Genomic DNA, 13,073 nt, shown 5'->3' on the forward strand with positions numbered 1-13,073 from the left:
AAGTATCATCTAGAACTGAAACAGAGTGGGCAAAATCCTTTGTTTACTCTTGAGCGCTGATTACAATCAGAAGAATTAAAAGAAGTTGGGTATGATCTCTCCGTCCCTTCCGCTCTTCATTTCTATAATTTCGATCTGATAACTCTATCCTTAAATCCTGTGAAAACTAGACAAAAAGTCCTACCTTTATCAGTAGGGTCTGGTCAGAATCTAATTACTTTACCTATAATCTAATTATTACATGTTCAGTGTCTCGTATAACAACTCAGTTTCGCGTTGTATTCAGTAAGCTCTCGATATAATTTTAAATCATCCCTTAATTTCTTTGGTTATTGTAGATACTGTGTTTCATATCAAATAGAAGAAACATATAACATAAAAAAAAGAAAAAAAACAAAGAGGAAATGAGATTGTAATCTAAACATTGGTGGTGTAAAATATATGGTTGGGTATCTTACGCCAAAAAATGTTTTTTTTTTCTTAGCTAAAAGAACTCCCACTTAAATAAGTTTAAACAATCCAGTATGTTAATTTTGATCCGTTGATTGCAATGGTGTGTATGACGATAGCCGGCCGCGGTGGTCTAGCGGTTCTAGGCGCTCAGTCAGGAACCGCGCGACTGCTACGGTCGCAGGTTCGAATCCTGCCTCGGGCATGGATGTGTGTGATGCCCTTAGGTTAGTTAGGTTTAAGTAGTTCTAAGTTCTAGGGGACTTATGACCACAGCTGTTGAGTCCCATAGTGCTCAGAGCCATATGAACCATTTTTTTGTATGACGATAAATAATGATCATTTAAGGCCCTATCCTACTACGTTTCTCTTAAAGAGTCCAATATTTTTCACACTCGTTCTCACTTTGTTTCATGATGCTAATGTAATAAATTAACACGGTTTTGAAACAGGATTTGCATTCTCACGGCAGACATATGGCAAATGGTTTGACACTCTAACCCATTTCAGCGGAAGCCGCGTGTGACGTGAAATTAATATCCACCGCAAACATAATGAATGTGGCATTCATTAAACTTTTGGTCTTTTCCGTATTTTCATCGCGTAATTTGGTGCATTACACAATGAACTCACACCTGTAGCAGCTGGTTCAAATCACTATCCGATCAGATGGTTTTAAATTTTCGTTGGTATCCTCGGATGAAATACTTGCATGGATAGTTCTCTTGAAGGAAATGGACGATCGGTTTCCGTCGTCCATGATCGCCTCCGAAAGTTAAACAAATAATGCTCACTTTTCTTAATTATGCAGGTATATGACATTTACTTCTTCCTAGAGGAGAATACTACATTTAAAGAAATGTATTTTCACTAAGGTTTTGTAATGGACTTTATTGTTCGGCAGTAAAATCAATTAATTCGACATGTTTAAGCCAAGACCTCAGTGTATAGGGTTTGTTTGTCAATATTTAACATCCTTGAAATATTTTCGATAGTCAGTTTATGAAAAAACTGAGGTCCGTATTGCCTCCTGAGTTTTATCTGTCTTTTCCGATCTTTTTGTTAACTGGTGAGATATTTTTTTCTATAAAATTGGTTGATGTGGTGCTTACACACCTTTGTGATTTTTATACCTAGATGTACAGGTTCTCTTCTCCCTAGTGTTTAGAGTATCCATACTGTTCTATTTGGTTTCACCGCTCGCGATTCTAGATTTCCCACCGGCCTTCACTGCCCCTCATGCAAAAACATTGTTTGTATCACGTGTGGCGCGCGCTGTGCGCTGTTATTTTGTCTCTCTGCCCCTCTCTCCACCCCCACCAGCCCCCCCCCCCCATCCAGCACATCTGCTTATAGTTTTTCTGTTACCTCGGCCAAATGAACTGGAAAGTGGTTGCTGTCGGGATACTATGTCACTTTCTTTCGCATAATGCCTGATCCTTTTACTATGCTTGATATTTTAATATTTCGTGATTCTGCTGGTTGGTTCTCTAACGGATTTTTTCATTGGTAACATTTAGTTTCACTATTTTATAAACCAGGCAACATAAGGTAGAAATCATTTTACGCTTTCTGTTAGTAATGCCCGATTATCTGTTTAGTGTTAGATTTTCATTTTTGGGTTACTCCTTACTCATAATTGCAGCATATTTTTTCCAGCGTTACAGTGTGTGCCGAAACCGATCGTAAACAATAAAACAGGTTTCATTCAGCAACTGTTGTGGTTTTCTTCATTTTGTGACTACTAAATGCAAGGCAGAAGACAATCTTGTAACTATTTGAATTCGAAAGTATCATCTAGAACTGAAACAGAGTGGGCAAAATCCTTTGTTTACTCTTGAGCGCTGATTACAATCAGAAGAATTAAAAGAAGTTGGGTATGATCTCTCCGTCCCTTCCGCTCTTCATTTCTATAATTTCGATCTGATAACTCTATCCTTAAATCCTGTGAAAACTAGACAAAAAGTCCTACCTTTATCAGTAGGGTCTGGTCAGAATCTAATTACTTTACCTATAATCTAATTATTACATGTTCAGTGTCTCGTATAACAACTCAGTTTCGCGTTGTATTCAGTAAGCTCTCGATATAATTTTAAATCATCCCTTAATTTCTTTGGTTATTGTAGATACTGTGTTTCATATCAAATAGAAGAAACATATAACATAAAAAAAAGAAAAAAAACAAAGAGGAAATGAGATTGTAATCTAAACATTGGTGGTGTAAAATATATGGTTGGGTATCTTACGCCAAAAAATGTTTTTTTTTTCTTAGCTAAAAGAACTCCCACTTAAATAAGTTTAAACAATCCAGTATGTTAATTTTGATCCGTTGATTGCAATGGTGTGTATGACGATAGCCGGCCGCGGTGGTCTAGCGGTTCTAGGCGCTCAGTCAGGAACCGCGCGACTGCTACGGTCGCAGGTTCGAATCCTGCCTCGGGCATGGATGTGTGTGATGCCCTTAGGTTAGTTAGGTTTAAGTAGTTCTAAGTTCTAGGGGACTTATGACCACAGCTGTTGAGTCCCATAGTGCTCAGAGCCATATGAACCATTTTTTTGTATGACGATAAATAATGATCATTTAAGGCCCTATCCTACTACGTTTCTCTTAAAGAGTCCAATATTTTTCACACTCGTTCTCACTTTGTTTCATGATGCTAATGTAATAAATTAACACGGTTTTGAAACAGGATTTGCATTCTCACGGCAGACATATGGCAAATGGTTTGACACTCTAACCCATTTCAGCGGAAGCCGCGTGTGACGTGAAATTAATATCCACCGCAAACATAATGAATGTGGCATTCATTAAACTTTTGGTCTTTTCCGTATTTTCATCGCGTAATTTGGTGCATTACACAATGAACTCACACCTGTAGCAGCTGGTTCAAATCACTATCCGATCAGATGGTTTTAAATTTTCGTTGGTATCCTCGGATGAAATACTTGCATGGATAGTTCTCTTGAAGGAAATGGACGATCGGTTTCCGTCGTCCATGATCGCCTCCGAAAGTTAAACAAATAATGCTCACTTTTCTTAATTATGCAGGTATATGACATTTACTTCTTCCTAGAGGAGAATACTACATTTAAAGAAATGTATTTTCACTAAGGTTTTGTAATGGACTTTATTGTTCGGCAGTAAAATCAATTAATTCGACATGTTTAAGCCAAGACCTCAGTGTATAGGGTTTGTTTGTCAATATTTAACATCCTTGAAATATTTTCGATAGTCAGTTTATGAAAAAACTGAGGTCCGTATTGCCTCCTGAGTTTTATCTGTCTTTTCCGATCTTCTGTAATGTAAGCATGCTATGATCTTGCTTGTTGTACATTTGCACTACCCATAATAGTGTCTGACTTGATATATGTTTCGTTTCTCGAAAATGATACCATTATCCTTCACTAATGATATGAAAAGTTTCTTTTAAGCCATTAGCGCCCGTTCTTTTAGAGTGAATTTCTTTCAGATTTGTTAAAGAAATGTTTAAAAGAACTAAAATGAAATTCCCTCTGAAAAAAAAAGAAATACTCACTGTTCTGTCAGTAGGATGCTCCCTGCCGCCGTTGGATAAGCAGCTGCCAGCAGAAAGTCGTATACTCCTCGCTCACTTATTTGTTACATAGTTTAATTAATTTCTTTGCGTGTTTTTGGTACTTTCATTGTTTAATTCATAAATTTCTGGCGTATTATAGTATTTGAGAGTTGTGGCATCGCGTTTTAGTACCTGAATAGTGGAAATTCGCGTAGTCGCCTGTCTTCTGTTTTTGTTTTGAACGGCCAGTGTCGGTTGGTCACAGCCAGTGTGCTCCCTGCCGCCGTTAGATGAGCAGCTGCGAGCAGAAAGTCGTATACTCCTAGCTCAGTTATTTGTTACATAGTTTAATTCTTATTTTCTTTGCGTGATTTAGGTACTTGCATTGTTTAATTCATAAATTTCGGGCGTATTGTAGTATTTGAGAGCTGTAGCATCGCGTTTTAGTACCTGAATAGTGTAAAATCGCGTAGTCTCCTTCCGCCGCCGAGCAGTGTGTCAGCAGTGCGCAAGTAGCAGCATTACTGCATATACTGGGCAATCTTGTATTTTAATAACCGTTTAAATTTTGTGTCGATTTGTCTGTGCTCTCTGTACATTAGTTCAGACGTTCTTTGCACAACAGTTTTTAGCATGGTTTGGCACTGCAACTGCTGTGTTCGGATGCAGGCTGAGTTGGCATCCCTTCGCTCCCAGCTTCAGGCAGTGTTGGCTTCGGTCACACAGCTTGAGGCTGTTGCCAACGGGCATCAAATGGTTCAAATGGCTCTGAGCACTATGGGACTTAACATCTGTGGTCATCAGTCCCCTAGAACTTAGAACTACTTAAACCTAACTAACCTAAGGACATCACACACATTCATGCCCGAGGCAGGATTCGAACCCGCGACCGTAGCAGTCGCGCGGTTCCGGACTGCGCGCCTAGAACCGCTAGACCACCACGGCCGGCAATGGGCATCACTGTGGGGGTCCGGATGGGGGTTTGTCGGGGACGGCCAGCTCGTCCCACGCATCCCCCGATCGGGCTACGACTGTGGCTGCCCGGGATACTGCCCACATTGAGGCTGATTCCTCACCTGTGGTGGAGGGGAAGGTCGTCTCGAGGTGTGGCAGGGGGCGAAAGACATTCTGGAGGGCTGAACGGAAGGCCTCTCCAGTTTGTCTGACGAACCGGTTTCAGGCGCTGTCTCAGGCTGATACTGATCTTCGGCCGGACATGGCTGCTTGTCCTGTTCCAGAGGTTGCCCCTCAGTCTGCAAGATCCGGGCGGTCGCAGAGGGTGGTCTTACTGGTAGTTGGGAGCTCCAACGTCAGGCGCGTAATGGGGCCCCTGAGGGATATGGCTGCAAGAGAGGGGAAGGAAACCAATGTGCACTCCGTGTGCATACCGGGGGGAGTCATTTCAGATGTGGAAAGGGTCCTTCCGGATGCCATGAAGGGTACAGGGTGCACCCATCTGCAGGTGGTCGCTCATGTCGGTACCAATGATGTGTGTCGGTATGGATCGGAGGAAATCCTCTCTGGCTCCCGGCGGCTATCTGTTTTGGTGAAGACTGCCAGTCTCGCTAGCGGGATGAAAGCAGAGCTCACCATATGCAGCATCGTCGACAGGACTGACTGCGGACCTTTGGTACAGAGCCGAGTGGAGGCTCTGAATCAGAGACTGAGACGGTTCTACGACCGTGTGGGCTGCAGATTCCTCGACTTGCGCCATAGGGTGGTGGGGTTTCGGGTTCCGCTGGATAGGTCAGGAGTCCACTACACGCAGCAAGCGGCTACACGGGTAGCAGGGGTTGTGTGACGTGGACTGGGCGGTTTTTAGGTTGGATGGCCTCGGGCAAGTACAGAAAGGGCAACAGCCTCAAAGGGTGCGGGGCAAAGTCAGGACATGCGGGGACCAAGCAGCAATCGGTATTGTAATTTTAAACTGTCGGAGCTGCGTTGGTAAAGTACCGGAACTTCAAGCGCTGATAGAAAGCACCGAAGCTGAAATCGTTATAGGTACAGAAAGCTGGCTGAAGCCAGAGATAAATTCTGCCGAAATTTTTACAAAGGCACAGGCGGTGTTTAGAAAGGATAGATTGCATGCGACCGGTGGTGGTGTGTTTGTCGCTGTTAGTAGTAGTTTATCCTGTAGTGAAGTAGAAGTGGATAGTTCCTGTGAATTATTATGGGTGGAGGTTACACTCAACAACCGAGCTAGGTTAATAATTGGCTCCTTTTACCGAACTCCCAACTCAGCAGCATTAGTGGCAGAACAACTGGGAGAAAATCTGGAATACATTTCACATAAATTTTCTCAGCATGTTATAGTCTTAGGTGGAGATTTCAATTTACCAGATATAGACTGGGACACTCAGATGTTTCCGACGGGTGGTAGGGACAGAGCATCGAGTGTCATTATACTGAGTGCACTATCCGAAAATTACCTCGAGAAATTAAACAGGGAACCGACTCGTGGAGATAACATCTTGGACCTACTGATAACAAACAGACCCGAACTTTTCGACTCTGTAAGTGCAGAACAGGGAGTCAGTGATCATAAGGCCGTTGCAGCATCTCTGAATATGGAAGTTAATAGGAATATAAAAAAAGGAGGAAGGTTTATCTGTCTAGCAAGAGTAATAGAAGGCAAATTTCAGACTACCTAACAGATCAAAACAAAAATTTCTGTTCCGACACTGACAATGTTTAGTATTTATGGAAAAAGTTAAAGGCAATCGTAAAATGCGTTTTAGACAGGTACGTGCCGAGCAAAACTGTGAGGGACGGGAAAAACCCACCGTGGTTCAACAACAAAGTTAGGAAACTACTGCGAAAGCAAAGAGAGCTTCACTGCAAGTTTAAACGCAGCCAAAACCTCTGAGACAAACAGAAGCTAAACGATGTCAAAGTTAGCGTAAGGAGGGCTATGCGTGAAGCGTTCAGTGAATTCGAAAGTAAAATTCTATGTACCGACTTGAGAGAAAATCCTAGGAAGTTCTGGTCTTACGTTAAATGAGTAAGTGGCTCGAAACAGCATATCCAGACACTCCGGGATGATGATGGCATTGAAACAGTGGATGACATGCGTAAAGCTGAAATACTAAACACCTTTTTCCAAAGCTGTTTCACAGAGAAAGACCGCACTGCAGTTCCTTCTCTAAATCCTCGCACAAACGGAAGAATGGCTGACATCGAAATAAGTGTCCAAGGAATAGAAAAGCAACTGGAATCACTCAACAGAGGAAATTCCACTGGACCTGTCGGGATACCAATTCGATTCTAGACAGAGTACGCGAAAGAACTTGCCTCCCTTCTAACAGCCGTGTACCGCAAGTCTCTAGAGGAGCGGAAGGTTTCAAATGATTGGAAAAGGGCACAGGTAGTCCCAGTCTTCAAGAAGGGTCGTCGAGCAGATGCGCAAAACTATAGGCCTATATCTCTGACATCGATCTGTTGTAGAATTTTAGAACATGTTTTTTGCTCGAGTACCATGTCGTTTTTGGAAACCCAGAATCTACGCTGTAGGAATCAACATGGATTTCGGAAACAGCGATCGTGTGAGGCTCAACTCGCTTCATTTGTTCATGAGACCCAGAAAATATTAGATACAGGCTCCCAGGTAGATGCCATTTTCCTTGACTTCCGGAAGGCTTTCGATACAGTTCCGCACTGTCGCCTGATAAACAAAGTAAGAGCCTACGGAATATCACACCAGCTGTGTGGCTGGATTGAAGAATTTTAGCAAACAGAACACAGCATGTTGTTATCAATGGAGAGAAGTCTACAGACGTTAAAGTAACCTCTGGCGTGCCACAGGGGAGTGTTATGGGACCATTACTTTTCACAAAATATATAAATGACCTAGTAGATAGTGTCGGAAGTTCCACGCGGCCTTTCGCGGATGATGCTGTAGTATACAGAGAAGTTCCAGCATTAGAAAATCGTAGCGAAATGCAGGAAGATCTGCAGCGGATAGGCTCTTGGTGCAGGGAGTGGCAACTGACCCTTAACATAGACAAATGTAATGTATTGCGAATACATAGAAAGATGGATCCTTTATTGTATCATTACATGATAGCGGAACAAACACTGGTAGCAGTTACTTCTGTAAAATATCTGGGAATATGCATGCGGAACGATTTGAAGTGGAATGATCATATAAAATTAATTGTTGGTAAGGCGGGTACCAGGTTGAGATTCATTGGGAGAGTGCTTAGAAAATGTAGTCCATCAACAAAGGAGGTGGCTTACAAAACACTCGTTCGAGCTATACTTGAGTATTGCTCATCAGTGTGGGATCCGTACCAGATCGGGTTGACGGAAGAGATAGAGAATATCCAAAGAAGAGCGGCGCGTTTAGTCACAGGGTTATTTGGTAACCGTGATAGCGTTACGGAGATGTTTAGCAAACTCAAGTGGCAGACTCTGCAAGAGAGGCGCTCTGCATCGCGGTGTAGCTTGCTGTCCAGGTTTCGAGCGGGTGCGTTTCTGGATGAGGTATCGAATATATTGCTTCCCCCTACTTATACCTCCCGAGGAGATCACGAATGTAAAATTAGAGAGATTCGAGTGCGCACGGAGGCTTCCAGACAGTCGTTCTTCCCCCGAACCATACGCGACTGGAACAGAGAAGGGAGGTAATGACACTGGCACGTAAAGTGCCCTCCGCCACACACCGTTGGGTGGATTGCGGAGTATAAATGTAGATGTAGATGTAGATGTAGGATGCTGAGCGTTTGTCGTGCCTTGTAACGAAAACAATAATTCTTACTCATTCTTCCTTGTTTTACAATTTTTGTTCCACTTAATAACTAAGAAGATAAATTACATACAAAACACTAAATATGAAAGTGGGAAAGATTTATTTAAGTGCTCAAATTACAAAATCAATTATGTATCCTTTAAAAATTAGGAGAAATAAAGTATGGAAGCTTGCATTTAGCCTGTAAATCGAGTCGTATCAGTCACACACTTAGTGAACAAGGGTAATTGTGATTATCCACGAAAGTTAACGATTAGTACCTAAAGGCCCAATGAGCTACACTTACTAAAAATGTTGAATCTAATTCCTATTGATCCAAATGTTGAAAAACAAGTACTCATAGAAATTAGTAGCTATTTAGATGGTACAATTACAATCACACAAATGTGTCGGGGAGTTTGGTTGGTTACGAAATTCTGGAAAATAAGGAGTACATAAAGTTACACCAAATTTGGTACAAAATGTTAGAGGTTTCCTGAGCAGTTTTGGAATTGATATCATCTCTGCTTTTTCTGTTTTTACGATAATGTTATCTCTCCTATCCCGTTGCGTTGCATCCAGAACTTTCTTCTTAGAGGTCTGCAATGGTACTGGTGGCCAATCATTCTTGTTGCATTCTGCCTGATTTTCAGATATGAGGTGGCAAAAGTCATCGAATATTCTTGATGCCTTTGTTCTTCTGAGGTACGTTGTTGTAGTTTACACATGTCTTTACCACAGCTATGTAAAAATTCTAATGAAAATTGGCCAACCGCCAACTGCAATCGTACTGTTATCCAGAAGCCAATCGTGGTGGTCTGCGCCGCCCATGTATTTGTTGTACTGACTCACAAGATAAGGCCGTTTGACGAGTTTCTATTCATTCTGTCCCTTTTGTCGTCTAGAGGCTGAAACCAGATGCTCATATGGATCAATATTTGTTGCCAATGAAATACGAATGTTGTTATGGCAATCATAACTTACTCGACCTTTCTTTACTAAGATCTTATCTGCTTAGAAAGTGCAGTGAACAGTCCTGTTTTGTCTTATTGTACCTGTGGCATGGAATCTCATCTGTTTTAGTTCTACAAACAGATAATATAAACGAAAAAAAAGTTATCAAAGTGTAGGATGGGGCTGTTGGGATCAGTGACACACTCTAGCATTTTTTCATGACTCGATTTCCCGAAGGTTGACAATCTTCAGAGATATTCTTCCTGTGATGTCACCGCCAGACACCACACTTGCTAGGTGGTAGCTTAAATCGGCCGCGGTCCATTAGTACATGTCGGACCCGCGTGTCGCCACTGTCAGGATCGCAGACCGAGCGCCACCACAAGGCAGGTCTCGAGAGACGTACGAGCACTCGCCCCAGTTGTACGACGACGTTGCTAGCGACTACACTGACGAAGCCTTTCTCTCATTTGCCGAGAGACAGAATAGCCTTCAGCTAAGTTAATGGCTAGGACCTAGCAAGGCGCCATTTGTACCATTGCATGTATCTCAAGATAGTCTCACTTGTATCATCAAGAATGCTGTATACCAAAGGACGATATAAAAGTTAAGTGTTCTAGTAGCTACGTTCTTTTCTTTATCACATTCATTACGAATCCTGTTCCAGACTTAACGCCAGACGGCGTGAGTTGACGCGTGCCCTTTCGGCTACTTCACTGTGGACTGGCTGCCTTAACAGTCCACTACACTTCCCACAGAACAGATCAAAATTATAGAAATAGCCAACACTTCCACACAAAGCTCAAAATTTTTACCTAAACTTAATGAGTTTCCCTTTTAGAAAATGCTTCAGAGAATGACGAGCAAAGTACATGGCCGTCATTTCATCGATCGAGAGATTTTCATCAAAAATTGTTGCAACTGAAAGTGTGTAGGTAACAATCAATGCAGACAGAAATTACGCGGAGTTCATTGCTGCATGATGCAACAACGGCAAGGAATTGTCCTATAACTAGGACGCTGAGTGCTAATGGGTTAATGTTTCTGCTTTTAATCTTTTGGAAAGAGATTGGGTTGGTGATGCGTCGCTTGTCGGGCCATCCACTCACCATTATGTGCAGATCTGCATTTTATGAATATCGAGCTTTACAATCTACATTGCTGGATTGAAAGCCGATCACTGTTGTTTATTTATTTTGCGCTGCAAAACATTTTTCGCATTATACTTCAAATTAGTATCAGTCTTCGTCAAGCTTATCCGCTTTTCAACAAGGGCTCTGGACCTGACAACTCTGCAATCCACAAAACTGCGCTACAGCGATATCGTGAGTAGTAGTAGAGTCGGTTAGGTAGTGTTATCTTAACCACACAACCTGTCTTTCGGTTCAAGAAATTTCAAGCGAAGAAGTAGTTAAATACATTTAAATATCCGCATATTGTGAACGATTTTTATCTGCAATCGGAGAATAAACCACATCGGTTTTTAATTGTGACCGATGTGTTACGATCACTCCGACCATAAGGCCGTATGAACCCTGCTGGATGTGATTGTAAAAGAGCCACTCAGATTACATTTCTTCACCATCATCATCATAATATCTATGTTAAATACCTCGGCACTATTATTTACCTGATGATAATCTGTGTGATCGAACCTGGTGGTCAGTAAAACGTTTTCATTAACGCAGCAGCAGTAGCTTAACCTTGTGATTGTGACAATCTTTAAATATTGGTGACATATGGGGCACCATCTACATAAATATTACAGCATGATGTAATCCATTTTCCATCTTTCATTTCCGAAACATACAGAAAGACGTTATGGACATATTAACACTTATCAATAATTCATTCGCTAAATAAAACATCACATTTTTTTCCTCTCAGTAGAGCTTGTATTTTGGACGTATAACTACTATGAAGACTTAAATGCTTTGGGCTTCAGCCTACAGGAAGACTATTGTATAGAGTCTTGAATGTTGTTACAGAGTTCTCGCAAACTCGGGGGAATTTATAATGAATTTTTGAAGGTGAAAAATGTATTATTGATGAACGAAATCCCACATCATCCATAACTGCGATGTGTCTCGGACGTGTCACTTTAGACAGCAGCCCATAACCAGCAGTACGTTCCATTTACTACAAAGGTTTTCATTTAAACGCGCTACGGGAATGCTGTGTGACAAAATTTCGCAATGTTTTGTTTGAACATGCCTGAATTACCAGCCAGTTGTCGTATTTTGCTATCCTTTGGACGTTCTCTTGTACTGTTATAAAATATAGCTCGTGCGAAACACAGCTTGACTTTTTCACATGATGTACTACGAACTGCCAATGAAGGACAACGGGCAGATTCCATATGCGTAGATTTCGGAAAGCATTTGACACAGTATCCACTGCAGACTGTTAACGAAGGTTCGAACGTATGGAACAGCGTCCAGGTTTACGTGATTGGCTCGACGACGTCTTAGGTAATAGAACCCAGTACGTTGCGAAAGAGAAGCGTGATAGTACAGGTATTACTGCCTAGATACGTAAATGATCGTGCCGAAAGGATGTGCAGCCGTCTGCTGTGGTGTACACGGAGGAGTCAACGTTGAGTGACGTTAGGAGGCCACAAGATGACTTGGACAAAATTTCTAGTTCGTATTATGAATGGAAACTAGCACTAAACGTAGAAAAATGTGAGTTAATGCAGATGAGTAGGAAAAACAATCCCATTACGTTCGAATAGAGCATTAGTAGTCTACTACTTGATAGAATCACGTCGTTTAAATATCTGGCCGTAACGTTGCAAAACGATAGGAAATGGAACGGGCATGTGAGGAGTGTATTAAGGAAGGCAAATGATCTACTTCGGTTTATTAGGAGAATTTTGGGAAACTGTGGTTTATCTACGAAGAAGACTGCTTATAGGATGCTCGTGCAACCTATTCTTGAGCACAACTAGAATGTTTGGATTCCGCACCAGGTGGAGTTAAAGGAAGATATAGAAGCAATTCAGAGGCTTTCTGCAAGATTAGTTACCTGAAGCTTCGTACAACATGCAAGTACTACGGAGATGCCTCAAGATCTCAAATGAGAATCTGTGGATTGAAGGCGACATCATTTTCAGAAAAACTATTATTTAGTGATCAGGCATAAGCTGGCTGGAGAACGATTTACTGCTACCAACATACATTTCAAGTAAGGACCACGAAAATAATATACAAGAAATTACCAATGATACGGAGGCTTAATGACAGCCACTTTCCCCTGCCCTATTTGCGAGAGAAAGGGGAAAGGAAATGAGCAGTAATGGTAGAGGGTACCCTCAGCCACACACCGGATAGTGGCTTCTGAAAATTGTATGTAGATTTACATGTACATGTGGTATTCCACTGCGAATGGTTTCGCGTTCCTTTCAT

Source organism: Schistocerca nitens, chromosome 8 (genome assembly GCF_023898315.1).
Source record: "Schistocerca nitens isolate TAMUIC-IGC-003100 chromosome 8, iqSchNite1.1, whole genome shotgun sequence".
Taxonomy (NCBI): domain Eukaryota; kingdom Metazoa; phylum Arthropoda; class Insecta; order Orthoptera; family Acrididae; genus Schistocerca; species Schistocerca nitens.